The following is a 12818-nucleotide window of genomic DNA, read 5'->3' on the forward strand; positions in this document are numbered from 1 at the left end:
GCTGCCAAATGGAAGAGACATAGAGATAAACAATACATCTTTCCGTGTAACAAAGCACCTTTTGCTGTAAACAAAACATTTTTGACTTAAACAAATTTTTGAGTTTTAGTGTAATGGAGCAATCCTTTACCATAGAAGAAGTACCTAAAGGTTTATCCGTAAACAAAGTGACTTTTACAATTAACGTTCAACAGTTTGGTTTACGCGATTACTATAAAAATAGTACTTCTTTAAAAAAACGGATTTGTTTGCCAGAAATATATTCCAAACGTTTTATTTTTTTTGCTTGCATATTTACCAAAATCACCCTTCCAAATTCCAGTGAATTGTCGTTGTCGTTTTTCGTATTGTTATTAGTTTGTGTAGAGATATTATATATAATGAAAGACACTGCCCCCGTCCAGAAGTCTATGTTTCTCTCTTATCCCTAGAAAAACCCCCGCTCCAGTGACCCATTCAACTTGAACCCAACCGTGTAAATAGAGGGACCGGAGAAGTTCAGGACGCCCCAAGACCAAAGCTCCCTCTCCGGGAAGATAAACTCCAGGTCGTCATCGAAGAAAGATCCGTCTGGTACAAAGTCCGTCGTTTCGCCAATGCCACGTAGCCTTTCGCAGAATAAAACGAAGAGCGCTCAGTCACTGACTTTTTCAGTCAGAAGTCAGTCCTAAACGCCACGCCCTCCACGTAAAACAAGTGCAAAGGTCTCAGACCAGGTATTCAGTGCTGCTCGCACAACATTCCTTCTCGCCCTCTCGATATCAACGCCGCCACAATACCCTGTAACTTCTCCATCACCCTTTCCATGGCCCGATGACACATCAAGCAACCATAGGTGCGGCCGAACCACAGCAGTATACATTTAGTGAACCGACCCTGGTCTAAGTCCTCAACTCCTGCCCATCGAGTTGCGACTCAAATAGAGAGCATTCAGCCCGGGTTAGACTCTCTTCCAACGTTACTTCTCCAACCCAATCTCTGGTCAAGAATAATACACAGGTATTTAGCCCAAAACCGGACCTCTAAACTCGGCATATGTCGTTTTTATTTTGAACAACACCAGCTGTAACTTTTTGGGGTTAATACCCTTCAGGATAGCATGAATCTAGATAGCCAGAGGAGGAGGGCTCTCAGGATAGCATGAATCTAGATAGCCAGAGGAGGAGGGCTCTCATATCAAACAGAGACAGGCGTATGGACCACAATTTCCGGTGCTGCCAAACCAAACGTTTTACTCTTTGCTGAAAGGACTCGTTGGCTATGTCTTCTATATTGTTGTAGCCATAGGCAATGGCCTTATCGTCGTAAATATCACAAACATGGATAACATCATGCATTGTGGGAGGTATTTTTACGGTTATGGCATCACCAGCACTTGAACATTCGGCTTGCAAATACATGCGAGTTTTGTGCAGAAAGAATTTCCTCACGCACTGGGAATTCGGGATAGCTCACCGTGGATACATCGGGTTGTATAGCATCACAAAATTCTAAACTTCTCCTTGCAATGCGGGATAAGGGCAGAACTGCTCTGGTTTGCCAGGCAGGTCAATTTCTTCAGGTGCAATGTAATCTCCAAGGACTACATTTACCCGGTAGCTGTTCACCTTATCCGTTTGTTTATTTTAATCTTCTTCAATACGGATAAGTTGCATTGTAATTAGAAAATTCCAATATTGTGTAAAATTGTTTTTGTTTTGGTTGACAGTCGTATGGTAACAATGATGTCAAAAAATAAATGTTTACTATCAAAAAAACGCTTCACACGCTAAATAAAACAAACATTGTGAGATTTCACAAAATTTAATTGATGTTAAGCAACATTTTCCGCACAATCGAAGTCAGTACTAGGCTTTACGTGTTTGATAAGACTGTTTGTGGCGTTGTTTGGAAAACCATTTAATCTGAGGGTTTGTCGTATTTTCTTCTCGTCCTCGTTGTAAAAAAATGTGTCAATGATTTTAAAAACCCTCTCTTTGAAATTTTTTGCTGTATTAATCTTTATCCGTCGTGGATGTTTCGAGTGGAAATTAATTAATCTCCCTAACGCCGTATCCTTTTGGTACCAGTTTAGTTTCAACTTGTTTTCCTGTTTATAAACCGTGATGTCCAGATGTGGTAATTTGTTCTCGTGTTCCATTGTTAACTGGATTTGTTTGTCAAATGAATTCAGTTCTTGGGGTGTATTTTCCATTTCTGTTTTTTTTTTTAATCACACAGAAAATATCGTCTACATATTTTGTCAATAGTCTTGTTTTTTTTTGTTAAGTTCTTCATTGTCACATTTAGCAATTCCTCCATTATGATGTCTGCAATAATCGGTGTTACTGGGGATCCCACTGGCATGCCTTTTCTTTGCTCATATATCCTGTCAATGTATGTAAAATACCTGGTTATTATTATCTGTTATCGCATGTTATCGGTAACTATCCAGGACAAAGTTGCACTGAAATATTTTTCAAGTGATCTGAATTGCACTGTATAAGACTAAGATAAAACACGGCAATTTTTCATTCCCGTAGTTCCGAGAAAAATTAAGAATTTCCCGGGGATTCCCGTCTCCAAAAGCGGTATTTCCGGGATTGAGAATTTTCTATGTTAAAGTCACATCGTTTAAGGTACAACTTTTAGGAACTTCGGCTGTGATAAAGGATGGCTTATGAGATACCTTAAAAATTCTTGTAAGCCAAACGTTTTTCGTTTACAGCAAAATATGCTTTGTTTACTTTACAGCAGAGATGGCCTGTCGGAAACACTGACGTATATGATATATATTGGAAATTGCTCAATTATTTTAAACCTTCGTGAATTTATAATTATGGAAATCCTGATGCAAAAAACATTTAAATATCAGCAAAAGTGTGTTGTTGCTAGAAACATTTGACTGGCTATCCGTATCGTGATTTCAATTTCCACCAAGAAATATCATCAGCGGTCGATGCTAGTGCTTTACAACTATTCCAACTAGAGTAGATTGTAAAACAACATCTGACTTTGAACAGGGCTTTTAAGACGACTTGATTCACAAGCGCAATAGAAAGCAAATCAAATCTACTTCCCATATTCAAATCCAACTTATGCGACAATGCCAATAACTACAAACACAAGCATCTTTTGCAAAACTCTTTTGTTTTTGGCACGGCCATCGCCCAACAGTTGCAGCCAGTGCTGTTTTGTGTATAGAAAAAGTCAAAGTCACCCGCAGTTTGGTGCAGTTTATGGGCTGATGGCATCATTGGACCGTACTTCTTCAAATATGATGCGAATCGTAACGTAACTGTGAATGGTGAGCTCTATCGTGAGATGATAGCCAAACATTTTTGCAAAAAATGCAAGAGCTTGACTTGCATGACATGTGGTGTCAACAAGACGATGCCACCCGGCACACGTAACAATGAACTTATAGGGAGGCGAATTCAGTACACATTTTATTTCGTGTTCGGGAGGGGTCAATTGGCCGCTTAGATCGTGCGATTTAACGCCTTTACACTATTTTTTGTGGGACTATGTTAAAGCTCATGTCTATTAGTCTTGTGTCATTCCGGACCGAACTAGTACCAATGAACTACTCCCTAAATGGAACGACCGGTACTAGTTCCATTCCTTCACGCTTATAGTTCCATAGTTCCTTTTCCCTTTAGTTAAATTTTCAATGTCGTTCCAACAATTGTACTCAACTCTCAGCTTGTGTCGACAGCTGGTTTGATATTAAAGATATCGATAGCATTTACTTGATTATTTATTTCCTTTCATTCATGGGTCTTTATTGGAAAAACTTACTAAAATGCATTTGAATTTGTACACCCTCCACCATAGGGTGGGGGTATACTAATTTCATCATTCTGTTTGTAACTTCTCGAAATATTTGTCTAAGAACCCATAAAGTATATATATTCTTGATCGTCATGACAATTTAAGTCGATATAGCCATGTCCGTCCGTCTGTCAGTCGAAAGCACGCTAACTTTCGAGGGAGTACAACTATCTGCTTGAAATTTTGCACAAATACTTCTTATTAGTGTACAATCAGTTGGGATTGTAAATGGGCCATATCGTTCTAGGTTTTCATATAGCTCCCATGTAAACCGATCTTGGACCTTGAGCCACTGGAGGGTGCAATTCTTATGCGATTTGGCTGAAATTTTGCAGGAGGTGTTTTGTTATGATTTCCAACAACTCTGCCAAGTATGGTTGAAATCAATCCATAACCTGATATAGCTATCATATAAACCGATCTGGAATTTTGACTTCTTGAGCCTCTATAGGGCGCAATTATTATCCGATTTGGCTGAAATTTTGTGCAACGTCTTCTCCCATGACCTTCAAAATACGTGTCAAATATGTTCTGAATCGGTGTACAACCTGATACAGCACTCATATTTTACTTCTTGAGCCCCTAAAGGGCGCAATTCTTATTCGAATTGACTGACATTTTTCACAATGACTTTAACTATGGTCTCCAACATTCAATTCAATTATGGTCCGAATCGGACCGAAACGTGCTACAGCTCTAATAGCATAGCAATTCGTTTCTTTAATCCGTTTGCTTAAAAAGAGATACCGGGAATAGAACTCGACAAATGCGATCCATGGTGGAGGGTATATAAGATTCGGCCCGGTCGAACTTAGCACGATTTTCTTGTTTCTTTTTGTTTAGTAAAGATGACATTTTGCAAATGCGTTTTAAGTGAAATTTGAAAAATATATATATAAGTCAATTTAAACGGGTACTATATATACATCAAAACAGACAATTGTTTAACAAAAAAAATGGAAAAAAAAACATTCTATTTCTCCAATCGCAAAGCAATAAGACGATGTAAGCATGTCCGTCGGTCTGTCTGTCCGTTTGTATGTTGAAATCAAAAATTAATCGGAAACCCTTCCTTCCAGTTTTCCTATCGTCGCCTCGATTATACCGCGATGGTATGAGCTCCTCCCATCCTCAATCCATTCTTCCCATCGCCTTATGTCTCACAGCCGCAGTGGCTGCTTCATACTTAATTTGTATGACAGTGGGTCGAATATCTAGAATAATCTCCAGTGCCCTAGTGGGCGCGGTCCTCATCGCTCCGCCTATGCTAAGCCAACATGTTCTCTGAACCTGTTGTATGGTCCTTATGTTGTACTTTTTCTCCATAGCAGTCCACCAAACTACTGAGGCGTAAGTAAGTATTGGTCTAATCACGCTTCTGTAGAGCCAGTGGACTATCCTAGAATTCAGGCCCCATTTCGAGCCTACGCCCCGTCTACATAGTGTCCAACATCTGTGAGCCTTCTCAGTACGCTCCTGAATGTGACACTTCCAATTCAGTTTCCTGTCCAAGATCACACCTAAGTATTTGACCTTGCCAGATATCGAAATCGTCTTATTGAGGAAACGTGGTGCGTTAAATTTGCCCATCTTTGGATAAAGCTGCAATATAGACCGATCTCTCAATTTAATGTCTTGGGCCCATAAAAGTCGCATCAATTGGCAGTTGTGTTAGGCCCTTGGACATACTTCTTTAATTTGACCCAAATCGGTCCAGATTTGAATATAGCTGCCATATAGACCGATCTCTCGATTTTAAGTCTTAGGTCCATACAAGGCACATTTATTATCCGATTTTGCTGATATTTGGGACAGTGAGTTGTGTAAGGCCACTCGACATCCTTCTTCAATTTGGCCCAGATCGGTCCAGATTTGGATATAGCTGCCATTTAGACCGATCTCTCGATTGAATGTCTTGGGCCCATAAAAGGCATATGTATCGTCCGATTTCGCCCAAATTTGAGACTGTGAGTTGTGTTAGGCCCTTGGACATCCTTCTTCAATTTGGCCCAGATCGTACCATTTATAGAAATAGCTGCTATGGGTGCATATTTTATGCACTTTCCACTGGATTATGACGAAAGGTGGTATAAATATATACCCGTGATGGTATGTATCTAAAGTTCCGGCCGAACTTTATACCTTTTTACTTGTTTTAACGCATGTGTCCGCTACACTCAGTCAATTTACCCATTTGGAAATAACCTTGGCGTAAAATGTATATATTTGTAAAAAATTTGGGCACCTTTTATTTTTTAAGGACACTTTTCTACAAAATCCAAAAACAATTTTTGCTTATAATTTTTTAATTTGAATTTTCGTTTATGTAAAAATTTACAAATTCATTCATTTCACACAATCATTTCTTGGGAATTTCCAAATGTTACCTTCTATAATAAATTTGTCGCAAACCGAAGGGAGGTTCTTGATGTGATTCAATTTTGTTTGTGTTGTGTGCCATATTTTTGCATTACCAAAATAGTTACTTTGGCTATGGAATTAAATGGAACTAAGAAACCATAAACTGGAACTAATTCCTCTTTCGGAACGGACCGAAAAGGATCGATCCGTTCAATGAGCGATTTTGCCCAAGACTAATGTCTATACAGACAAGCCCGCTTCAATTGACGCATTGGAAGACAACATTGAAGCATTTATTCTTGAGATACTGACCGAAATGTTGAAAAGATTATGCCAAAATTGGACTAAGCGGATGTAGCATTTTAGGCGCAGTCACGGTCAACATTTGCATGAAATAATCTTCAGGCATTAAATTATATGGACCGTGCTATCGATCCAAATAAAGATTTCATGCATTTTTCTGAATTTTATGTGTTTTTTTTAAGACTTCTAAAGCTCTTGAAAAATCATCCTTTATATACTCTGCAAGTTCAGAAATCGATATTTCGATGTCTTGTAAAAGGAATGACAAAATCAATTGAACCTTTTCTTCGGTTATGGGTAAATAAATTAAAAAGAAAAAGGCATTTTTTCAAAATTAGTAAAAATTCCCATTTAATCGGCACTGCTGTTTTTGAATCAGCAAATCTGGCAACCCTGCTACCGACGTAGCAAAGTTTTTGCTTTTTTGAGTAATTTTGCTTCCTCACGCCTCACTTTGTCTCTCTTTCTTTTTTTTAATTTTGTTTATATATAATTTGAAGCTGATCCTCAGAGTTTCATATAGCGTACATAAAGATCCACGGATTCTTCTATCTAAAATTCGGACTTAACATTCTTATTTTAATATTACTTATCTGGGTTAGTGATTTTTTCGAGGCAGATTTTTCGCTCGAAATTTAGAAATCCGCTTCAAATTCTGCTCGCAAATGCCGCCCATTTGAACCCAATATTGTCCCGATCGCCATACAGATTGCAAAAAAATAAGTACTCTATTTTCATCCTAGATTCTGTGAAAACTGAAAACTTTCGGCCTTACTCACTTTTAAATTGAAAGCCTTATACAATATACTCACCTATTTGGTTAAAAGTAGTAATATGTTCATAAATAGGAATTTATAGTAATTTATATATATAATTTATATATAATTTTATAGCGGCCCGTCCAACCGATATTTGCCTTTCGTAACTTTTCCTTTTATATAACAGACATAGGCGAGCTTCCAGCATTAGTAAGATCATCTCTGTACGAACAATGGCAATGAATTTACAAAAAGTTAATGTTAAAGTAATCAAAAACGCCAAAGGCTTATGAAATGCCGTTTAATCTTTCCCAGGTGAAAGTAGACAACTTCATGCAGGGGACTGGAATGCAAAACAACTCCTTAACAAAATAATGGAACCGTACCACGAGATTCCGGACAATACAAATGCACTCTCGTCTTAACGTATAATTTCATTTACTATGAATTACGTTATTGTTTAAAAAAAACAACATAAATTGAAAACATTACAGAGCGAGAGGCGAAGAATAAAACACAAAACAATGGTAATGAAGGTCAAATGAATCTTTTCTGCATTTGTCTAGACTACGGATAGACACACTGAACTTTTCCGCATGTACTTGATTTAATTCAAAATCCACAAGAGTATCATTGCGCTTGTTGGCTTTGAATGGCTGACTGGCTATGGCTTTTAACCTCATTACACGAATAAAATACAGGGTGTAGAGTGGCAAAACTGTTGGTAATTAGAAAACCTCCCATAAAGGACACAAACATACTCAGATGCTTGCAGCCAGCCGACATGGTGGTCGAGCTCTCATTCGTAAGTTTTTCTACCTACCTGACTTTGGCTTATGATGGATGAAGACAAAGATAATAAATGCATTCATATAAAAACAAAATAAAAGGAACCACAGATCCCCAACATCGTTACAGAGCAGAAAATACACAAAAACAAAGCAAAAGTGTTGGGGAACAGCAGAAGTAATGCAACAACAGTTGACTCAATGTCGGGATTCCCCATTCAAGTTACAAGCACGAGAGCACGAGTACAAACGAACTTTAGCATGTACATTGTACATGCATAAGTACATATGTATGTATTCATGTACTTTCGAAACATAGATTTGTATGTATATACTGTCCATTGTTGCCGCTCAAGATGCAAATTTTCACAGAAAGAATTAAAAAAGCAAAAACGAGCCACGAATACGCTCAGTCGTGTTAATCAAATTTGCCTAAAAAGAATTTAGTTATATACAAAAATTGTATCTTTTTAATGAAAAAAGAAAAATCTTGAATTTTGCCCATATTAGAGTACAGAGAAGGTTAGGTTAGGTTTAAGCGGCAATCTGCCATCAGACTCACTTAGACGTTTCCATCCATTGTGTTACCACAGGAACAGAAGAAGGAAGATGCCTTCTAGTTCCTACCGTTGAACCATTCAGATCGCTTTCAAAAACACAGTATCTTGCGAATGTTCACATCCGCTAAATCAGACAGGTTCTCAAAGATATGAGAACCTTAAGTGGAACTCCTTCTAACTGCTAGTGCGGTGTGTGTCCCGCAGAAGGTGCTCTATAGTCTCTTTTTCCTCGATGTCCCTACAGCTTCTGCAAAAGTCGTTGCTGGCAACCTTCAGTCTGTCAGCATGGTTTCCGATTAGACAGTGACCTGTCATGACGGACACAATGATTGAGACGTCTGTTCTAGCCAATGACAGCAAAGCAGTAGACCTCTTCAAGTCTGGATGAGGCCACATAATTTTGGAATGCTCACAGCCCCCACGTTGTGACCATCTATCATTCGTTGCCCTTCGGGCCTGGTCCTGAAAACTTATCTTACATGTCGCTAGAGGCATACCCACAGAAAGGGCAAGAGTGGCCTTTCTTGCCCTTTTCAAAATGTTGGATTTGAAGTTCAATTTCCTGTCTTGCGCTTTCTGTAAATGGAACATTCTCTCCCCCCAAGGAGACAGCTTCCACTGTAGGCAACTTGTATTTACTGCTGAAAAGAACCACTTGTGTCTTGCACGGATTTATACCCAGGCCACATTCGGTAGCCCACTTTGATGTTGCACGTAGAGCTTCCTGAAATATATTTCTTAGAGTGCTGGAAAACATTCCCCTAACCGCAATTGCCACGTCATCAGCATACGCGACCACTTTTACCCCTTTTTCTTTCAGAGACAATAATAAATTGTTAATTACAATGTTCCAAAGTAGAGGAGACAGTACACCTCCTTGAGGTGTTCCCATCTTTTTAGATCCACGGATCCCAAGCCTGCCGTAATGCATCTTGCAGTAAGTAAGTTATTAATAGACTTTCTTACGGCGGAGTTGATGCCTAGAAACTCCAACTCCTTCATGATTGACGTCGGTTTTACATTATTGAAAGCACCTTAAATGTCAAGAAATGCTACCATTGTATATTCCCTGACAGCGAGAGAACCCTCTATGTAGCAGACTAGGTCGTGAAGGGCTGTTTCAGTGGATTTGCCTTTACTATTGGGTTGCCCAAAAAGTAATTGCGGATTTTTTAAAAGAAAGTAAATGCATTTTTAATAAAACTTAGAATGAACTTTAATCAAATATACTTTTTTTACACTTTTTTTCTAAAGCAAGCTAAAAGTAACAGCTGATAATTGACAGAAGAAAGAATGCAATTACAGAGTCACAAGCTGTGAAAAAATTTGTCAACGCCGACTATATGAAAAATCCCCAATTACTTTTTGGGCAACCCAATATATTCATGCTGCTGATATAGCTGCCATATAAACCGATCGGGGATATTGATTTCTAAAGCCCCTAGAGGCCGCAATTCTTATCCGATTTTGCTGAAATTTTGTACAATGGCTTCTTCAATGACCTTTAACATTCATGTCCAATATGCTCTTAATCGATCTATAGCCTACAGCTCTCATATAAACCTACCTCCCGATTCTGCTTTTTGAGCCCCTACAAGGCGCAATACTTATCCGAATGGACTGAAATATTAACCAAACACTTATACCATGGTCTTCAACATTCAAATCACTTATGGTCCGATACGGACTATAGCTTGATATATCTCCAATAGCATAAAAATTCGTAACCATTATTCGTTGTTTGCCTTGAAAGAGATACCGCGCAAAGAACTCGACAAATGCGATCCATGGTGGAGGATATTTAAGATTGGGCCAAACTTAGCACGCTCTTACTTGTTTTTGTTTTTCTTCAGATGTGATTATCAGTTTTGCCGATGTTTAAATACAAAACACTTAGCGCGAAAAGTGTTTTATTTATCCAGAAGCTAGCGAATCCGCTAGATTGGGTATCGGTATTGAAATAAAGAACTGGAACCAATACATCTAACTGGCTAAAGATTATAGAATTTTTTGGAAGTATCCCATGTTTCTTAATGGAATGTTCATTGGAAATTTTATATTATACTTCTTAAAGATCGGTTGGATTTATAAATCGCCCTAATCAGTCTATAACCTGGTACAGCTTCCATATAAGATTTTTCGATTTGGCCTTAAGAGCCCCATGATGGGTCAATAACTTAGTACATTTTCCATATATAATAGATTTTATTTGAACTTCTTGGACCCCCAGAGGACTTTTACAATACGATTTGACTGAAATTTTGTATTTGTTTTTTTTTTTTTTTTTGTTGACTTTAAGAGGGTTAAGACAGAACCAGAACAAAATTTGAAATTCCCCAAGTTCTCCAAGTGAAAGGCAAAATTTTAATGACATTTTCTTAAAAGGTCGAATTGCAAGACTATATTTTTGAGATAATTTTAACCAAAAAGTTATTAAATTTTTTTTTTACAAAATCTTAATGGATTTTTTTTTCCAAGAAAAAAAACTCCGTTTTGAACAGGCTACACCTAAGCCAGTAATCGGCTTGACGTGCGCTCTAAATACAAAAATAGTAACCTCAAAAAAGAACATCTTAGTTTGGGATTCCGTCCTTCTTACAAAATCCTTAATCGTTTTCCATGCTACTCCCCTAAGTTGGTTCATGTCTGGTAAAGTGTCCCCACCTAAGTGCCTGTAATATCCTCACATCCCCTACAAATGCCATCACTTGTCCTATGTGTCCCGTCATGACACATAGGACAAGTGAACTTCTCTGACCACCATAGGACTTTTACAATACGATTTGACTGAAATTTTGTATTTGGTGTTTTTGTTGACTTTCAACATCCATACCCAATAGGGTTTAGACAGTACCAGAACAACGTTTGAAAGTCCCCAAGTTCTTCAAGTGAAGTTCCTAAGTCCTTTGCTATAAGCCACAATACAAAATTTACTAATAATGCTCAATATTGGAGAGAAATGTTAGACAGAATGTTACAATAAAATTCATACTCCCTAATAAAAGACATTTTTGGTGAAGACTTCCTTAACTTTTACTAGTTACATTGCAATTTAGAACTCGAGTAGTTAAAATTACCCTGTTTCAAATATGTCTTATCCAGTCAGATTTACTGAATACAATTCTAGTACAAATTAATAAAAAATAGTTATCGATATCATAATAGGTCAGTTTGCGTACTTTTCATGTACAAATTAGCTAGTAAAAATTTGCAGTAGATTAAGAACAGCATATATCTCTTTTGCTATTTATTTAAATAAAACCAAACCAGCGGCATAAAACAGTTGCTCGCAAATTTCTTGTGGGAAAAAAATCTCAATTAAAAATTTTAAAGCTCTCTATAAACAAACTCAAAATTTGCTCGCTCTCACGCGAATGAATTCCAATAACAATTTGTGCACTTTTTGAGTACGCGAAGTGCAAGTCTGATATACCAGATAGAATTCTAGTACAAAGTAGCACTAGATAGTTAACGATATCATAATAGCCGATAGTCTATCCTTTGCAATTAGATGAACTGGACAGCATTGCAGTATATAAGTATACTGGATAGTTATCGAAAGCATGCGATAACAGATAAAAAATAATAATCGATATATCGCGATAAAAACTGCATAGTACTAAAATAAATGATAGTGACTAATTGCCGTGGAAAGTGAACATAGTACCCGCTTATGTGATGCCGTGATGGCAACTCTATTATGTTATGGGTCTGGTAGACAACTAAAATGACTCACATACATATCTACAAAGCAATAATACCCGTATAAGGATGTGTGTTCCAGTGCCATGGACAAATGAACATAAGTTCGAGTATGTGTACAATTCTTTATTGCTTTTTCGGTACATAAGCTTTGAGCTTGCGCATATATACAATACATACGTACATAATAGAGGGTTGTTTATAATGGCGTTTATGCTTTGAAAATCATTTATTTATTTCCGTCTCTTTTACACTTAAAAGGAATTCCGAACAAAAGAGCATCCTTGTGAATGCTCTCTACACTGTGTACATCATCAGCTTGCTACTGCGGCGAAGGATGATGCACCGCACCACTCACTCACTTACTTCATTGTTCGGGATTGTTAAAAAAAACAACAGCAACAAAAAACAGCTTGGATTCCGAACAAAGGTAAAACAGGGTGCTCACTTCCTATGGCAATGTTTAATTGTTATTCTGGGAGTTTGCCAGACTTTCTTCCATTTTGAGATTGCCATCGAACGGCAGTTGATAT

General features: G+C 37.7%; 1 protein-coding gene across 6 annotated transcripts in view; it reads left to right on the forward strand.

Moving 5' to 3' along the window:
• LOC106086868 (axin) overlaps positions 1-12818 on the forward strand; it is a 106733-nt gene that overhangs the window by 42914 nt on the left and 51001 nt on the right. The gene's annotated exons all lie outside the window — the stretch shown is intronic.

Source organism: Stomoxys calcitrans, chromosome 2, assembly GCF_963082655.1.
Source record: "Stomoxys calcitrans chromosome 2, idStoCalc2.1, whole genome shotgun sequence".
NCBI classification, from domain to species: Eukaryota; Metazoa; Arthropoda; class Insecta; order Diptera; family Muscidae; genus Stomoxys; species Stomoxys calcitrans.